Here is an 18,813-nt window from a genome sequence, read left to right on the forward strand (position 1 = left end):
GGGGGAGGGGGGCTGGTGGTCAGAATTCCTGGTCTATCTCCAGCGCTGGGAGGGGAGTGGGTCCAGTGGTTAGAGTGTGTGTCGGGGGGGAGCCAGGACTCCTGGGTTCTCTCCCTGGCTCTGACTCTCTCTTGTGCAATCCCTCGGCAGTTACCCAACTCGCCAGCATGTGGGAGCGAGGGGCTGGGGCCGGGTTGTGACACGGCCCAGAGTCCTGTACTGCCCCTTTGTTACCCAACCGGGGCAGGGTGGGGGATGGCCTGGGAGACCCGCTAAGAAAGGCACTTCTGGTGGGTTTGTGTGTGGGTCACGCTGCCCCGGCTGGATAGACCCCTCTAGGTAAGAACCAGTCTCAGCCCCGGTCAGACCCTGGGAGCCAGCCCCCTCTGTCGCCACGGCCATGTCTATTGGTCTCCTGGAAAGGTCCATTCTCACGGGTAGCAGTCCAGTGGCAGTGAGTTCCACAGGCCTCGGCACACGCTGTGTGGGCAGGAGTCCTTGTGTTGGGAGCAGTGGGAGTGAACTGTGTGCGGTTGTGTCTCTGAGCACAATTGCGAATATTCTGGTGTGTGTGTGTCTGTGTGTGATTGTGAGTGTGGCTGGGGTGTGATTGTTTCTCTCTTTGCGGGTTGGGCTAGCATGCCCCTCTGGGTGTTGTGTGTGAGTGTTCTTGGGATTGCGTGAGTCCCTTTGTGCATCAATGTGTCTGTGTGTGTGTGTCACTTGCTGCAGGATACAAAATCCTGCAAAGCCCCACACACACAGCGGGGCTCAGCCCCACCAGCAGGGGGCAGCAGACACACACGTCTCTCCTGGGCCAGCTTGGACAATTTCCCATCACGACCCGGCACAGTGCTGGTGCCCCCACACGGGGTGGGCAGTGACCGGGGGCGGGGGGGGGCCAATGTGCTGGATTCAGAAGGAAGCACTTTGGGAAAATCAGCCAAGGCCCTTAGCAGAGCTGGGACACAGACCCGCCTCAATTCTCTTTTTCCTGGCCTTGTTCCAGAGCCCTCACAGCCCAATTCCTGCCCTAACGTTGAGCCCTCTACTGCACCCTGAACCTCTCATTCCAACCCCACCCAAAGCCTCACATCCTCTCAGCAGAGCCAGTGCTCTCATCCCCCTGCACTCCAACTCTCTGTCCCATGTAGCCTGATTTAGGGTGTACTAATAATATTAATTTGGAAAATATGATGAAAATTTAATTTATTAGTTTACATTTTATTTAATTTAATTGAGTTATAAAGTTACAGTTGCATTACTGCTATTCAAAAGATACATATGGCATTATATGCAACACAGTTTTGGTTAATATACTCACACCCTTCCTTGATAACCTGGTGGTAAGAGACACAGAACCAGCCTTGCAGTTCAGGTTTCTCAATTCTTGAGTGAAAGATGCAGTGCTTAGAAAAAGCTAATGTTACTTTGGGTTTACTTGAATAAGTTAAACTTAAAATCAAATCCTAATAAACAAAGAATAAAAACTTAGGGAAACCGAGCTTAGCCGAGTTACTTTGAAACTTAAAGTTTAAGAACAAGTACAGCCTACTGATATTAGATAGAGAGAGAGTGGAGGAAGTAAGACAGAATGATAGAGCGATGTGCTCTAGCGAGGTGGGTTACCTCTTTTATAGGGCACAAGTGCCGGAAATCCTTCCTCCTATGCCCAAATTTCATTCCTTACCCACAAAACGTTAGGGTACGCTTACTTCATAGGCTAGTATGTTTGTGCGTGTTGATGACATGTACATATGCACATAAGTTCCCTTGTGGTGTACATGTTAATTCTGTGGTGTTGTGGAAAAATCGACCACACCTTTGAATTTTGGATTAGGCAGCCGGAGGCACTTTTATTATAGTACAAGCATGCATGCAGGGAGAGGGTTAAGCTCCCCTCTGCCTGTTACAAATTTTACCAAGCTTATAAAGGTTAAAACCGCAAATTAGCATTTACTTAAAAGTTCCTTATTTGGGAGTATCAATTGTACCATTAGCAAGCTACTTCAGTTTTCTCCCATATATGGTGTTTCCTTTTATTGTTTCTGGGCAGTTTTCGTTGGTGGTCTGCCAGTCTTAAGACCCTTTCTTTGTGGTTACATTATACAGGCTAAAATTCATAAAGCAATCTAAAAACAAGCTGAACACTCCTTTCTTATTTCCTTCTTTTGGTTCCTCATTTTCCCTGAATGCCCTCTGTACAGATAAACATATTAAAAGCAGAAATGCAAACCTTGGCTTTATATATAACAGTTGTCTAGACTATAGGCCTTTGGGCCTAATACAATAAATGCTGCAAGCAAATAATAACCTAGGCTGGACAGGTGGGGCAAATTTTCCCTATCAGTGGGTACAACACTGAAAAACCCCTTATGCCATTCTCCATTGTCGATTGGTCTAGGTAAAGGTCTTAGACAGGCGTGGGTACTTCTCTCTGTAATTAACAAGATAAAGGTCAATTTTCCTTTCTGAGTAAAAGGTCACACTATAGAGATGCTAACTTTGCCTTAGCTTAACATACAGGATATGGCCTGTAGGTCCTCTTAAGTCATGTGCCCCAGTCCCCTAATCATTTTTATTGCCCTCTGCTGGACTCTCTCCAGTTTGTGCACATCCCTTCTCATGTGGGTCCCAACCCCAAAAGTACTCACATTTAACCCCAATGGCTCCAAAATGTACATAGGGTGCTGCCATGGTCAAGTCACTCCCGAGCTCTCCAGTGGAGCCTGCTGGCAGAGAACAAGGTGAAAATTAGCCAGGATGTTGTTCAGTCAATTCCCTCTGCTCCCAGCAGGTGGTATCGGAAACCTCCAAGATCACTCACTTCCCTTTCTCTCATCAGCTTCAGGCCCCAGGGTTACAAATGCACAAACCAGTTGAGATTCTCCCTGGGCTCAGGGTGTGGGGCTGCTCTGAGAGGATGGACTTGCAGATTTGGGATATTAGTGCAAAGATACAATTTCAATTTCTCATAGAGAAAACTGAGGGCATTGGGAAAAGTTTTCAACTAGCAATAATCACGCCTCGGATTAACCTCATTGGCTATGATACTGCCACTTCTTATTTAGTGAAAGGAAAGCTGCAGTGACAGCCTGGTTACTGAGATGCAAAACACTTTCCTCCTGGGAGAAACAAGAAGTTAGAATTAGAAATTTACATCGTTTGTTCCAATGTTGGCACATGTTTAATTTTGCTTCTGTGTAGGTTTGTTTCAGGCTGTGACTGTTTTGGTTTATTGGGTTGTTTTGTTTTTTTTAATTGGAATGGAGCTTTTAATTGACATTTTCTGGATTCGAATGGCTGACCTGCAACACCAATTTTGACATACTTCTGCATATTTTATACAGATTTGGCCAGTATTCAAGGATTTGATTCCTTTATAGGAGGTTTTAGTGGTCAGGCTTGTTTATTTTATGTTCTTTTATCATCCTGCTGTAGCACACCTTTTTGATAAAATGTTGAAATTATTAATTTATGGTATTTGTTAGTTTTTATTTTTAAAAACAAAGTTTTTCTTAATGTTTGGGTTTTAAATTAAGCATTGTTTTTTGTTTCAATTTTTCATGTTGGTTTTGGTTATTGATGGGATCTTTAAGAACTTTGAATTTAATACTAAAATTTGGACAGATTTAGATTATTTAAAGTAAACCCTGTTTACTACTTTATTTTAATAAAGATTTTATTGCTCTAACCCCTGGCCGGGGGGGGAGAGGCGATGAGCTTGGCTTTTAACTGGGAAGGAGCAGAGGCATGGGAGGCATGGCCCCCCGTGAAGGGTGGGGCAGGTGGTGGGGGGGCACAGCCCCTCCAATTTTTTTCTCTAGCCCCCCTCAGTCCCCCACCCAACCGAGAAGAGTCTGATGCCACCTGCTGGTCACTGGGTGTCACTGCTGCTCCATGGGAAACATGCTCTGTGCATTACCCAGATTGGTGGGAAACACACTCTGTGCATTACCGTGACTGGTCCGTGGGAGTCACTGCTCCTAGAAGGCAGACACGCGCTGTGCATTACGCCACCTGGCCACTGGGTGTCACTGCTGTATCAAGGGAAACACCTTCTGTGCATTACCCTGAATCACCACGTGGTGTCACTGCTGCTCCAAGGGAAACACCTTCTGTGCATTACTCTGACTGCCCACTGGGTGTCACTGCTGTGCCAAGGGAGACGTAAGAACGGCCAGACTGGTTCAGACGCAAAGTCCATCTCACCCAGTATCCTCCTGTCTTCTGCCAGCGGCCAGTGCCAGGTGCCCCAGGGGAATGACCAGACCCAGGAATCAGCAAGTGATCCATCCCCTGTTGCCCATTCCCAGCTTCTGGCAAACAGAGGCTACAGGCACCATCCCTGTCCACTCTGGCTAATAGCCCTTGATGGACCTGTCCTCTATTAATTTAGCCAGTTCTTTTTTTTTTTGAACCCTGTTATAGTCTTGGCCTTCACAACATCCTGTGGCAAGGAGTTCCACAGGTTAACTATGCAACTGCCCTGAGTTTACCCTCCTCACATACCCCGGGTTGTATCTGGAAAAGAGGATGAGGCTGAGGAGAGCCATGATGTGTCTGTCACTGGCTGGTATGCCTCAGTTATCCTCTAGGCAGCAGTGCTGCAGGCTCCTTTGGTCTAGTTTCCCATGCAGCTGTGTTGGGGGAAGGGGGAATAGAGGGCTCATGCTCCCAGCCCCACCCCCCTCCCCCAGCAGGCTGTGGAATCCAGGCCAAATGTAACCCTGGTAGCTGGGCCGGATTAGCCTGGGCCGGGGTAGGGCTGGGGAGGAATTGCGGGGGAGACAGATGCACCTGCTGTGAGGGGAGATCCTCCCATTCCCTGCCAACCTCCCTCACTCCTTGCAGCACGGCGCCCCCTAGCACTTCTTTCTCTGTCGTGGAGGCTGTCTGCTGCCTGCTTCTCCCTTAGCATCATCTCTCCCCACCCTGGGGCAACTGGCATCGCCCGTCCTGTGCAAACAGGCAGGTCCCGGTGTGCCCCATGGCGCTGCCAGTGCAATTGGGGGAGCAGCTGTTGAATGGAATATGGGAGTGGGCAAGGCTGGGGACCAGGACTCCTGGGTTCTCCCCCCAACTCTGGGAGTGGAGGTTAGTGGGTAGAGTGAGGGAGGGGCAGGGCTGGGATCCAGGGCTCCTGCTTTTTCTGGTTTTCTCCACCTCCTGCAGCTGCCTTGGTCCTTTCGGTGCATTTCCTGTTCCAAATTCATTTGCTGACTTGTGTAACTCACCCCAGAGGTGGCTGCATCTCAGTTTTGGGTGAGGCATCCTTGGCTGCATCACCCCCTAACCACGTATCTCTCCCCCCTGCAGGTGACCCTGCAGCACTCGGCAAACATCCGCAAGATCTTGGGGCGCTTTGAGCATTGGGCAGGGAGGGGCCAGGAGCCCTGCCCCCCCTGAGAATGGGACCCAGCCCCCCCTACTTTTTACAGGGATTAAAGAGGGGCAAAGGGGGGCAAATCAGAGGAGGGGGGTGGCCAGGGTCTGAGCAGGGGGTGGAAATTGACTGGTTGGGGTGTTAAGCAGCTGGAGGCAGAGTTAGGAGAGGGGCTGAAGGGCAAAGTCAGGGAGGGGGGAAGGAGCCGGAGTTCAGCCCAGGGGGAGGCGCTGCCAGAGGGTTAAACCCCAGCACAGGCAGGGGCAGAGGGGTAACAGTTACCCCGGGGGGCTGAGACTCCAGTGTTTGCAAAAACTGGGTGGGGGGAGCAGAGGGGCTTTTCTAGTTCCCCTCCCACAGGCAGCACCTCTCAGCAGGGGCTTCCCAGGGCTGGGCTCTTAAAGGCACAGGCATCCCACTGCCTAGACACTGCAGCTCCTCTCTGATGTGACCTACTGAGGTGCTGCAGTAGGAGACTCAATTCAGTGAAACCGGCATTTCCTATACGCCCCCCAGCCAGGGGGCTGTGCACCCTCCCCCGAATTTCCCCAAAACCCCCCAGTGGTCAGGTAGTTACATGCAGCGCTGCCAATGTTGTCACTGGTTGCAAATCTGAATGGAAATTGAAACATTAACACACACTTTAAAAGCAGATACAACATATGAAAAATACTTGTACCTGAGAAAGTATAATAGGGTTGGAAAGTCTGGACAAAGCCAGGATTCCTCACCCAGCTGTTGTGTTTGCTGACAATGTCGGTCCATTGGCTTCCGCAATGTTGGCCAACCTCAGAATTTCAAATGATGATTTGGAAGCAAGGTGTGAATGAGCTCTGCCCTGACAGCTAGTGACCAGCCAGGGTTGTGGGAGGCTTTGGGACCAGACTGTATTTACATGAACTCACCTACTCTGCCGAGGTGTCCAGCAGACAGAGCTGGGCCGCTTCTGCTCTAGGTGCCCAGAGGAGGAGGGAAGGTGTGTGGGGCTCTTCTTCCCTTCTGCCAAGCCCTGACTATCAATCCCAGCCCTGACCCTCCTTTCTTCAAGCGCCATGTGGGTGCCAGGAAGCACAAGGGCCAAACTTGTGGGCCTCAGGTGAAGCAGCAACCATCCGGGTAGCAAGTTCTAGAGCCGCAACCCATTGTGGCCATCCCAGCCAAAGACCTGGCCCTAGGAGGGGTGAGTCACCCGGCAGGAGGGGGGAGACTGGCTCTTGCACAGCTGGAGACAGGGAAGTGGAGCAGTATGAGCTCCAGGGCTTTACCACAAGGTCCCACTGAGAGTTGAACTCAGATTGCAGGATTCAGAGTCCTGAGTGCTGCCTGTTACACCATGGGACCAGCTCATGCTTCCTTCTCTGCACATCAGTGACCCTCATGGGGCCGGCTCATGTAAGGGACTGTTGGCCCCTTACTAAAGCTTAGTGGGGGGTTTGGTTGGCTAGTTCCCAGTCCCAATAGAAGGGGGAAGGGCCAATGGGAAATCAGGACCCTGAGACTGACAGTCCCCTGGGCACTTGCCTCTGTGCTTGAAGGAAGCAGGGCCAGGCTTCATGGGCTGGGCAGGCGGGAGCCCAGCACCTCTCCTCCTCTGGGCACCTAGAGCAGAGGCAGCTGGTGCTGACTGCTCCAAGGGAAGGCTTAAAAGCAACTGAGGCCAGGGCAAGAGGAGGGGAGGACCATGCTTATGTGTGGCCAGCAGACAGCCACAGGGCCAGCCTGCTCCATGCTGTGCTGAACCCCACTGAAGGCCACCCACAGGCCACCTGCAGATAAGCTGCTGATGCTCTGTGGCCAACATCAGAAGAAGATAGGAAAGCAGGGCCAGCCCCCCTGGTGGGGCCTCTTATGGTTCCCACCCCAGCTGCTCACTTTGGTAGTGGAGCTGCCCATTTTCTTTGGCAAGTCAGGAAGGGCAAAGGTGAGACTGGAAGCACCTGGGGCTCATGCCCCAGCCTTTGTGACACCCAACCCCCAACTCCTTCCCGGGGCTCTAGCTGAAGCCAGAGCACTGAGTTGAGTGACCAAGAAGAGGTTCCAGCTGTGAAGAAAGCAGGACTTGCAGCACAAAGTGAGCACAACCATGAGGGGACTCAAATCCTGAATCATCCGATCCACAGGGAGATGCCTCATCCTTTAGGCCACATGATGAGTGGGTCTAAACACTTCTTTGGAAAAGCCGGACACTGTGTTTCTCAGGTCATCTACTGAGGGGGGTCGAGACGCTCTGGGCACAAGAAGTTAAGTTCCCAGCGACACGTGAGACTTAATTGTATGGGGCCAGGTGCAGGGCTTTGGCAGGGAGGCTCGGGCATGGGGGATTGAGGTGCAGCAGATGGACCGGCTGTCTAGGCACAGAGATTTAGTCTCCCTGAGGAGGAGGAGGAATCCTTCTGACAGGCAGTGGCTGTGCAGAAAAAGAGGAGGGGTTCCTGGGACTTTTTTTGCCTCTCTTTTGCCTGCCTGCTCACTCTTGTGCTGAAGGGTGAAGATTTTTTTCAGGTAGCTCAGTTGGTAGCACATCAGGCTCTTAATCTGAGGGTCCAGGGTTCAAGCCCCTGTCTGGGTGCTTGGTTTTTAAGTTGCCTGGTGTGCCAGGAGCCAAACTCTGTTCACAGCCACATGCGGATTCCCAGAAGCTGTGGCCATTTCCTGGAATGATTCCTTTCCTTAGCAATCAGGAGAGAGGCCACATCCACAGGATGAGGCCTAGAACACGCAGTCTCTGGCCCCCAGGAAGTGCTGTGGGGCCGGGTGCTGAGAAAGCCCAGAGGGGGAGCAGCAGAGATGGGGGGGGGAAGGGGGAGAGAGAAGCAATGAGGACAGAGCACAAGTGTACAGGGGGCATCTGGTCTGGCTATTGGGGGGAACTTCCCTGGTTTATACACGACCCTGGTGGAATTGGCCAGTGGAAGGATCTGAGTCCCCACCCCCTTACCCAGAGGCTGCCTGACCTCAAGGACTGTCAGGATACAGATATTCAGGCCAGTCTGCAGAGGCCTGTACTTTAAGAATTTAGGTGTATTTTTATCACTTAGCTAGTTATAAAGATATAAAAGAAAGAATAAAAAATCACTGTCTGTCTGTGTAATGGCCTTCTCTTACTGTGACAGTCTGAGGCCTGGTTCTTCGGCTAGGCAGCAAAGGCAGCCATAAGCTGGGAAGTGTATGGTCACATCCTCACATTCCCAACTAGTCACATTGAACTAAGGTGCTATTGGGCTGTTAGGAATACAATCCTGCTCTGATATTCCATCACCTCCAGAGAAAGGGAAACTTAGTTTGGTAGCATCCTGTCTGGCAAGAACTCACTTATCAATAGACACAGCTGGAAAACCCTTATGTCTGGATAGATATAGTTGTGAAATCCTCCCTTCTGTATTGTTTTGTATGTTTATTTGCATGGTCTCTGTCTGGTTCTGTGATTGTTTCTGTCTGCTGTATAATTCATTTTGTTGGGTGTAAACCAATGAAGGTGGTGGAATATAATTGGTTAAATAACCATGTTACAGTATGTTAGGATTGGTTAGTTACATTTCAGTAAAATGATTGGTTAAGGAATAGCTAAGCAAAACTCAGGTTTTACTATATAGTCTGCAGTCAATCAGGAAGGCGGGGGGTGGGGTGGGACCAGGGACTGGGGATGGGGGAATTGGGATCATGTTTTTCTACAGGGGGAAATGGGAACAGGGGATGGGAACAGAAACAGGGACACAGACAAGGCTCTGTGGTGTGAGAGCTGAGAAGGGGACACTAAGGAAGGAAACTGGAATCATGCTTGCTGGACGTTCACCCCAATAAACATCGAATTGTTTGTGCCTTTGGACTTCGGGTATTGTTGCTCTCTGTTCATGCGAGAAGGACCAGGGAAGTGAGAGGGTGACGGAATAAGCCCTCTAACACTGTCATTTGTTGCTCTAGGCTCCATTCACATCCCACTCCTGACACAATCACTGTCTTCTATCTGACAAAATAGCCTAATTTCAACCTCTCCTGTAACATTACACCACCAACTATTTAGCATTTGTATGAGAGAAGTTGGAGGGAATTCAAACATTTTCAAATGGCAAAACTTTTCCCCCGGCCTGGTCAGTGAATCCTATGGTGAGAAACTTTCTGTGCATTTCAGTTTCTTGTATTGTTGGAGGGGGCTGAGGTGCTGGAAGGGAAATGTCCATGGAAAACTTGGACATCACTGTTGTCCGGAAAAAGGCAGGTGTTAGACACAATCGCTTCTCGTATTCCCGTGGAATCCGAGTCTAGCTGAAGAATTTATGTCTATCCTAGAGAGAATCATTCCATTGTAAATACAAATAAAATGAGATCTTCAGGTCGAGTCAGCGCCTTTTAAAAGTATTTACTGAGAAAAAAGCCATTCTTTGCCTTGTTGATAAGGACAAGAAGCCCTCTTTTCCTTTCTATTTCAAATGTGAAATGAATGGAGATTTTCATTGAAAAACTTCTGGTTTTTAGGGGGAATTGAACCCAGGCCATGGCTGTTTAAAACACCAGAACCTACTGCTTAAAGCACCAGGGAGGGCTGTTGTTCTCTGACAGCCAGCATTGTTTTTTTCAGCCTCCTACTTCACCAATGTCAGACTCTGAGTGCAGTTAAGCTCTGGAATAGGCTCCCAAAGGCGTCTGTGGTGTCTCTCTCCTCAGAGGTTTTTAAGAACAGGTTGAACAAACCTCTGTCGAGGATACACTGCATATACTTGGTCCCATAGACAACCTGCTCTTGCTCTATCTGCTACCTTCATCGTGTTTGGATGTAAAGGTGGGAAATGATGGAGAAATTGGCCCCTCTTTCAAGTTTAAATGTTGTAACTTCTACATCTAGACCGGGGTGGTCAACCTGAGCCAACGTAACTGCCAAACGTGCACCTTTGTATGCAACTGCTGAGTCAGTTGTGAACCTTGCTACCATTATCATTATCCCTTTGAAATAATGATGGTGATGGACACTTGGCTGTATATCCCAGAGTGCCCTGGACGTCTACAGGCTGCATTAGCCAATCCAACCATTTGGCACTTACAGATGGGCACCTCTGTATTGTGCCTGAGTCTTGTACAGCTATGAAAGGCTGGTAGATGCTGATATTTTCCCATCTTTTTAACCAGCGCTAATACCCAGCCAGGCCAGGGCTGGGAAGAGAGAGAGAGCAGCAGGTTTCCCCTATTGTGGCTGTCTCACTTTTTCTGGACTAGCTTCACCTCTGCACCAACTTGTGCTTTTTGTAGGTGACCCTGGCTAGCTCAGTTGGCAGAGCATCAGACTTTTAATCTGAGGGGCCAGGGTTCAAGTCCCTGGTCAGGTGAAAAATTTCTCACTGTGAGTATAAAAATCTGTCTTTCTGGAGTCTTGTTCAGTGTTATTCTTTCTCTCCAGGATTTTGCCTTTCCTAAGAAGGGCCTTTCTGTGGGGGGGATTGAAGGAGCAACTCCTTGACATCCCCTCTGTCCTTGCAGGCTGGAGGAATAAAGTCCTCTGGGCATATAGCATGTTCCTCCCCTGCAGACACAAACACACAGAATATTCATAAGGAATTAGAATTAGAATCCACCACTTTCCTTGGTAGCTTGTTCCTGTGGTGAATCATCCTCGCTGTTGAATATTTGTGCCTTAGTAGTAATATGAATTTGTCTCTTTTCACCTTCCAGCCATTGGGTCTTGTTATGCCTTTCTCTGCTCCATTAAGGCCCTTCAACACTTCAGTGAAATCACCTTTCAATCTTCTTTTGATAAGCTAAACAGGTTGAGCTCGTTCAATAGCAAAGAGCCACCAAATGTTCTGAGGGCTGGAGAAAAATATCTTCTAGGGAAAGTGGTGGATTCTCCATCTCCTGATGTCATTTAATGAAGACTAGACGCCTTTCTGGAATGTGTTTGCCCCAAAAGTAGCTATTGTGTCATACAGGAGGCCTGTGATATGCAGGGGGTCAAATAAGATGCTCTAATGGTCTCTTCTGGCCATAAAGTCGACTAATTTCTGAAAAACTGAGTGTAGCATTGGGAGCAGCATCTGATGTTTTCCTGTCTAGCCGGCTTGCTTCCTAGAACGAACGCTCCTTGAGTGGGGTGATCCACAGGGAGTAGCTCAAACCTCCAAAGTGCCTGGGCAGGGGCAGGACATTAGCACAGCAAGGGAGGGGTGTGGCAGTGACATCACAAAGGCCTTTTGCAGGACCTCAGACTATTGGTCAAAGGTGGTGGGGAGGTGGTGACCTCACAGAGAGATGCTGACATCAGCCAGGCAGGACAGGGGCGAGGGGCCAGGGAAACCTCAGAGACCCTGTGGCTTTGCTTCAGCAAGTCTCCTTCTCCAGGTCTCTCTTTGAGGACTGAGAGAGTATTCGGGTTCAGGCACGTGAGCGCCAGGAGGAACCTCTTTTGAGTTTTCTCCTTCGCTTTTAGTGATTTTACTAGTAAACAGAAGTCCCTGTTTAGAAGGTAAGAGCCTCCTCGAGGTTTGAAACCTGTTCAGTCTGATCCATCTGGTGACCATTGAATTCTAGGCATGGAAAACACGAGCTTAAGGAGGCAGAATTTTATTGCGTACCTGGGATTTTGTCCCTTAGAATCACTGGGGTCATTAGGGTTTGTCTTTTTGGTTTCACCTTTTCCTCCATCCCTCCCTCCTTTTTCTTTGTCTCTTGCTTCTTTTGTCCTTTCTCCTGTTCCCCTCCCAACACCAGGAAGGCATTTTTCTCCAGCCCTCAGATCACTTCGTGGCTCTTTGGTCATCAGACTCCTGAACTGCAGCTGGATGTGGCTCTTGTTCTTCTGCACAGCACAGCTCCTGGAGAAGAGGGATCTGCAAATGTACATTCCTATGATCCCTTTGTTTAACTGATGAAAACATAAATTGACACTTTGAGGATTGAAACTGATTTCAGCTGATGGACAGCTTTGCTAGGTTTTTATGCATTTGGACAGCGAAATGTTGAGTGTTTACATTGATATCAAGCACTCCTGTATAGAGGAGCCCCTGAACATAATGGAGAATGGAAATGAAAATGTTTTCCTTTTTTTTGAAAAAAAAGTAAGAGGGTTATAAGAGAACATGCAGGTTTGAACTGAGGACTACTTAAACTGCAGTCAAGCACTTTAACACTGAGCAATACCCCCATGACAATGGAATCATGATATCCAGCACTTTGAAGGACAGACCCTACTTCATCGAGGTCCTTTGCCATTCCCAGACCACAGGTGGTTTTAAAAATGGGGTTTGATTAAACTTCTTAAATGTGGCAAACACCACAGCTTGCACACCCACCGATATAGCTTCTCCCACTGACATAGCTGCCACCTCTTGGGAAGTGGATTAACTGCACCCACAGGAAAACTCTCTCCCCTCAGTATAGAGGAGTGGTTCTCAAACTGTGTCAGGACCCCAAAGTGGGTCATAACCCTGTTTTAATGGGGTCGCCAGGGCTGGCATTAGACTTGTTGGTGCCTGGGGCTGAAACCAAAAGTCTGAGCCCCACCACCCAGGGCTGAATCCCTCAAGCTCTGGTTTTGCCCTCCCCTAACTGGGGCAGGGCTCAGGCTTTGTCTCCTCTGCCTGTGCTCAGTGTAGAGGGGCTTGGTGCGTCTTTCTAGGGTCAGGTAGTAAGTTGGTTTTTTTTGGTAGAAAGGGGTTGCAGTGAAAGGAAGTTTGAGAAACCCTGGCATAGAGCCTCTGAGTATGTCTAGACTTGGCTCCCTGTGGCAAATCAGACACTGAAAGTGCAGCCATGGAGACACCACACACCAGCCTTGCCTAGCAGGCAAGAATCAAACCTCCACAGACAAATGCCTGTTGCTTTCTAACCCATCTCCCTCAGCCACCACCACTTAACAAAGGGGCTTTTCTACACGATGGTTCTGGTCTCATTGAAGGGTCATTTCCAATTGTTTGCTCAGACCAGCATTAGGGGAAATGGTGCCCTGGGCAAAGCTTGTACTTTGGCACTTCCCCATTGCCCCTGGACGATCCCCACTCCCCCTTTACCGCTAGCTCCTGCACTCCCAACCCTTGCACCTCCTTCACCCCTAACTCCTGCCCCCTCCTGAGCCCACTTTGCCCTTAACTCCCTGTGCCACCAGCCATTGCCCCTCTCCTGCAGCCCCTTCACATGGTTCCAGTGCTGGGGGCCCCGCACTTGTTCTCCCTTTCCCTGGGCTTTGGCATCACTAGCCCCTGCTTAGCGAGTAGGGTTCAGTGGTCCCCAAAAAGTGGGGCATGACTCCTAGGGGGACACAGAGGAACATTCATGGAGTCAATGAAATCAATTGAGCTTCTTCAGTCTCTCGCTGCAGATATTTCCCTTGTTTTTAATGGCAAAAATCCTGATCTTTCCAATGGGAGCTGCTGCTTCAATGTTCAGTTTGGGGAGGGAGTTGGCTGCACTCAGAGATCTGCCCGCGGGTTACAATCTGCGATCCGAAGGGTCGAACGCAAACAGCGTTTAGATGGGACCGTTAGTGCCGCCCCCGTGTGGCCAAAGGTTAGAACTGACCAGCAGAGTTTACAGCTGGAGCCTGGGACGCTCCTGAGCAAACTGGGCAGGAAGCCTCTCGCGTGGGATCCTCGCTGTGCAGCAGGAGGCGGAGGGAAGCTGATTGTCAGGGCTCAGGGCTGCACCCTGCCAGGCTGAGCCGGTGTCTGTGCTAAGCTCGGCATCAATCAGGTGATTCTGGGAAGTTCACCCTCCACCAAAGGAGGGTGAAGCAGGTCACCCCTGGAGCAGGGTAAAGCTGCAGGGTGAGAGTGGGGTTGCTGCCCCTGTGAACAGCTGCTTAGCACCGCCTGGGCAGGACAGGGAGAGCCAGTTATACCTCCCCCCAGCCTGTATCGGGGAATGGGAGCACTCACACCCTGGGGACCCACCCAGCAGAGATCTGCTGGGGGGGAGAGTGGCACCCACACACCCAGGATCTTGTAGGGGGGGACAAGGGCATCCACACTCCGGGATCCTCTGCAGAGGGACGGACACCCACACACCCAGGATTCTGTATGGGGGGCAGAGGTACCCGGACACCTGGGCGGGGGATGGGGGGCACCGAAACGTCCGGGATCTTACCTGGGAGGACAGCAGCACCTGCAGCTCGACATGAGACGGGGGCGGGGGGAGAAGGAGCATTTCCCAGTTCCAGGCTGTCCCCGTCTGGCCAAGGCACAGAGCTCACAAGCAGAGTTTAAAGCTCCAGCTGCCAGGCTGTGAAAAAAGCTGGGCCCTGTGGCTGGTGCCTGTAATCCCAGCTCCTGGGGAGGCTGAGGCCGGCGGATCGCTTGAGCTCAGGAGTTCTGGGTTGCAGGGGGCTGTGCCGATCGGGTGCCCGCACTAAGCTCAGCATCAATATGGTGATCCTGGGGGAGTTTGGGGTCCCCAGGTTGCCTAAGGAGGGGTGAACCGGCCCAGAACAGAAATGGAGCAGGTCAAAACTCCTGTGCTGATCAGTAGTGGGATCGCGCCTGTGAATAGCCCCTGCAGCGTAGCCTGGGTGAGACATGGTCTCTTTTTATACAGACACCCCCCACAGAGCCTGCAGGGGGGGATGGGAGCACCCACACGCTGGGGATTCTGACTTGGGGGGGAGGGACGCACCCAAGCAACACGGATCTGGAAAAGGGGAACAGAGACACCCACAGATCCCGGATGGGGGCAGGCAGGGGAAACCCACTCCCTCCACACAATGTTCTTATCTGGAGGTGAAGCCAGGGAAACCACATGGAGGATTCTTATCTGGGGAACTGGGGGGACCCACTTACCACCAGAGATTCTTAAGGGCAGGAGGAACAGGGACTCCCACCTCTGGAGCATGGGGGTGGGTCGCCTGCTGGGCTCATCTGGGCATATTTCACCTCGTCAGTTCCCTGCCATTGCCTTGGGGGCCCCTTGTTCGCTGCCTCTGGTACCCAGTTTAGCCTCCTTCCTGAGGGCTGAAACGCTTTGATCTGTCTAAGGTCTGTGGGATCAATACGTGTCATGGTGTAATTCTGTGTTATTCGGGGGTCAGACTAGCTGAGCTAATGGCCCCTTCTGCCCTTAAACGCCATGAAAACATTTCCCTGGTTTCTCCTTGCACCTGACAGACACCACGGTGAGGGGCCCGATAGAAGATCCTGGGCACAGCGCTCTGGCTCTTACTTTACTTGGGGACGTCAGCGCTTTCCTAGCAAAGCTGCTGCTAAAGCGCTGGATTTGGGGAACTGTTCGGCTCTGATTCAGAGATCTGCCTGCGGGGTGTGAACCTGCCACGAGGAGTGGGAAACGCAACCAGCACCGGGAGGCGTTGGCTGAGCTCCGGGCTGCCCCCGTGTGGCCAAAGCTTAGAACTGAGCAGCGTAGTTTAAAGCTGGCGCTGGGAGGAACCTGAACACGCGGGGCACGAAGGCTCCTGCGTGTAACGCTTGTTGGGTGGGCAGCTGAGCGTAGCTGATTGCTGGAGTTCAGGGCTGCACCCCGGAGTGCTGAGCAGGTGTCTGTGCTCAGGTTGGCCTTGCTATGATGGTTTCTGGGAAGTTTGGGGTCACCAGTCTCCCTCAAGAGAGAGGAGCCAGGTCAGCCCACGAAAGGAGGCCGGCAAAACTCTGGTACCAAGTGGCAGTGGGACTGCCCCTGTGAAGAGCCGCTGCAGTCCCGCCAGGGAGAGCCGGTCTCTCTTTATGCAGCCCCAGCCCATTCCTCAGGACAAGGGTTGTGCTCAAAGATCTGTGCCCTGTGTTTTCACCTCCATGTGAAGCGCACAGTGCAAATAACCCTCAGCACATTAGCTCAGTTCCAGGCTCCACTTCCACCAGCTCAGGCAAGATGGTGCAGAGGAGCCCCTGGGTGGCTATGGGCCTGGGGAGGATGGCTTTTGATTTTTCGGCCTGACTGCTACAGGCAGCAAGGCCAAAAGTCAGACGGCCGGCTCTCCCGTCCACCATGCTCATCAGGACCCCTTAGTCAACAGGCTCGGAGAATGCGGGAATCGCCCCCCACTACCTCTCGCATGCAAAGCGAGCGCTCTGCCGCTTGAGCTAATTCCCCGCAGCTGGCCTGACTCTCAGGCACCGGGCAAAAAAAGGCAAGGGCTCTGTGGCCTTAAGCAGAACACAGCCTGAAATGGGGGTGCGGGGGGCGTGCTACCCAGAGCTGGGGAAGGGCGTCCGAGTCCCAGCCACGCTCCTCGGCACAAACACCAAAGCTCCCTCCCTGGAGTGTGTCTGGGCTGAGAGTTAGCCCCTGAAACAAGCACCAAACTTCAGAAGACAACGCAGGGATAGATCACTTGACGATTGCCTGCTCTGGCCATTGCCTCTGAAGCGCCTGGCATCGGTTACTGTCAGAAGATGTGATAGTGGCCTAGCTGGACCATCGGTCTCACCCAGGAGGGCCGTTCTTATCTTCACCACTTTCCTCTAACCCAAGCAAAGCCAGGAGCAGGCCCAGCTCAGCAACTCTAGCAGACTCCCTGGCCCCCGGCCCAGCATACAGCAAAACGACCCTGCCTCTGCCAGGATAAACAGCCATCGACTCCCTCTTCCAGACCAACGCAGCCCTTCCCCGCTTTGGCTGTCTCCAAGCTGTCTGCGTGCTCTGCTCTGCTCCACGGCTGCCATGCTGCCTGAGATCAGGAGGCTGCGAGGTCTCACTGTCTCAGCTGAGCTGGTATCGCATGCCACCCCGCCCATCTCCTCATTCCCTTCATGGACCCCTGGGATGTGAGTAATTCTGTATTTGAGTGGCTCTCCCTCCCGGCCAATGAGCTTGGCGTAGACTAGCAGGGAGGGAGGAGGAAAGGGATTGTGCTCCAGTGAGAGCTCAGAAAGAAAGGTGCAGGTCCCCCACTAGAGCCCAGCCCAGCAGAGCAAAGCAGAGCAAAGCAGGCTGGAGAATGTGTGTCTGGGTCTGACTACTTCTCCAATGCTCTTCCATTTGAGCTAACTTCCCCCAGCTGTCTCCAGCCTCCCAGTCAGCGCAAGGGGTAGAAGGGCCGGGGAGGAAGAGCTTTGTGCTCCGCAAGGGCTGGCTTTTTGGGAGGCCAAGCGGGGAGAGGGATGGAGGCCACTGGAGGAGCTGAGCCGGCTGACTGTCCATGGCTTCTAAAAGAAGGGCAAGAGAAGGTCCCAGGGCTGCCTTGCCCCTGGAGAATGCGGGCATTTATCCCGCTACCTCTCGCATGCAAAGCAAGTGCTCTACCACTTGAGCTAATTCCCCTACCTTGGCAGGTGCCGTCTCGATCCATCCATTCGATAACGGAGGCCACATCGTTCCCCGCGCCAGCCAGTGACTCCTTCCAAAAGGGTCAGGCAAGTCAGGGCATGCCGTTCGCCGGCTAGCTCAGCTGGTTAGAGCGTGGTGCTAATAACACCAAGGTCATGGGTTCAAGCCCCATGCTGGCCACTCTGGGAGGGAGAGGGTGGCTTCTGCTCTTCTGGCTGACTGCTAGGGGTGGCAGAGGCCAAAACCAGGTGGGCCGGGAGCGGGCAAGAGCCCTGCTGGGTGCAGGCGCCAGGCAGGACCAAGCTCCTGACACCTCCTTGGGCTCCCCTCCCTGGGCACCTCGCTCCACCTGCTGCCTGAAAGGAACTTGGAGACGGGTGAGCCCGGCCGGCTGCCTTCCAGGCTCATAGGAGGCCAGGCTTGAGCTGCCCGCCCGCAAAGCCAAAATCGCAGGCCTGCCGGCTCGCCCCCATTGGCCACAGGGGGTTGACCTGATGGCCCGAATTCTTGCCGGCCGCCAGCTCCACCCAAATGTACCCGACGCCGGATCACGCTCCCCAGCCCAAGCCACAGAGGAAGGCTTAATACTCGGCACCCCAACCTAGGGGAGAGGCTTCACACTCCGCCGGCGCAGGGTGACCTTTGGGACTTCCCTGGACACCATCCTCCCACCGCCTACAGCCAGACCCCCCAAGCCCACCCCTCCGACAGGAAGGAGTAGGAGGACCACTCCGCCCAGGGGCACCACCACTCGAAGTCAGCTTCACTTGCTTTCTCTTCTACCCCTTTCCTCCCAAGTTATGCGCGCCTCACGGGAGCCGGCCCTGGGAAAACGCAGGCACCGCACTCTGACTGGCGCAAGCCAAACGCCCACACCGAGAGTTTAGCACGGGCTCTTGAGGCACTGGAGGAACCCCATGCAGACGCACTGACGGAGCTAAGCTTTACGGCCAAGGGCCCTACCTGTGCAGAAAGCCAACTTGCTTGTGAAAAAGACTCCTCTTTCGGCTCCCCTTCCAAACTTCCAAATGCCTTCAAATGGGAAAAAAACACACACTGAAACACCCAAACGGTCCTAACACTGGGTTCAGGACCCGCCAATCAGAGTCTGGAGTTCTGCCCATGGTGTCTGTACTATTGACAAACACTAATTGCCACAATCTATTTGAAGCAGGGTCAGTATGAAGTCTACCCTGCCACCTGTTGGTGATCAGTTGTCAAGGCCTTTTGGG

The 18,813-nt window shown here is 52.1% G+C and overlaps 2 non-coding genes and 1 pseudogene across 2 annotated transcripts; 2 read left to right on the forward strand and 1 right to left on the reverse strand.

Moving 5' to 3' along the window:
• Positions 1–2,949: 2,949 nt before the first annotated feature.
• On the reverse strand, positions 2,950–3,071 carry LOC123357878 (annotated as a pseudogene).
• Positions 3,072–10,631: 7,560 nt separating this feature from the next.
• TRNAK-UUU lies at positions 10,632–10,705 on the forward strand. Its single transcript has one exon. It is a non-coding gene; the product is annotated as a tRNA-Lys (tRNA).
• Positions 10,706–17,687: 6,982 nt separating this feature from the next.
• On the forward strand, positions 17,688–17,761 carry TRNAI-AAU. The gene has a single exon. It is a non-coding gene; the product is annotated as a tRNA-Ile (tRNA).
• The last annotated feature ends 1,052 nt before the right edge of the window (positions 17,762–18,813 follow it).

This window comes from Mauremys mutica, unplaced genomic scaffold (genome assembly GCF_020497125.1).
Source record: "Mauremys mutica isolate MM-2020 ecotype Southern unplaced genomic scaffold, ASM2049712v1 001160F_np12_obj, whole genome shotgun sequence".
NCBI lineage: Eukaryota > Metazoa > Chordata > Testudines > Geoemydidae > Mauremys > Mauremys mutica.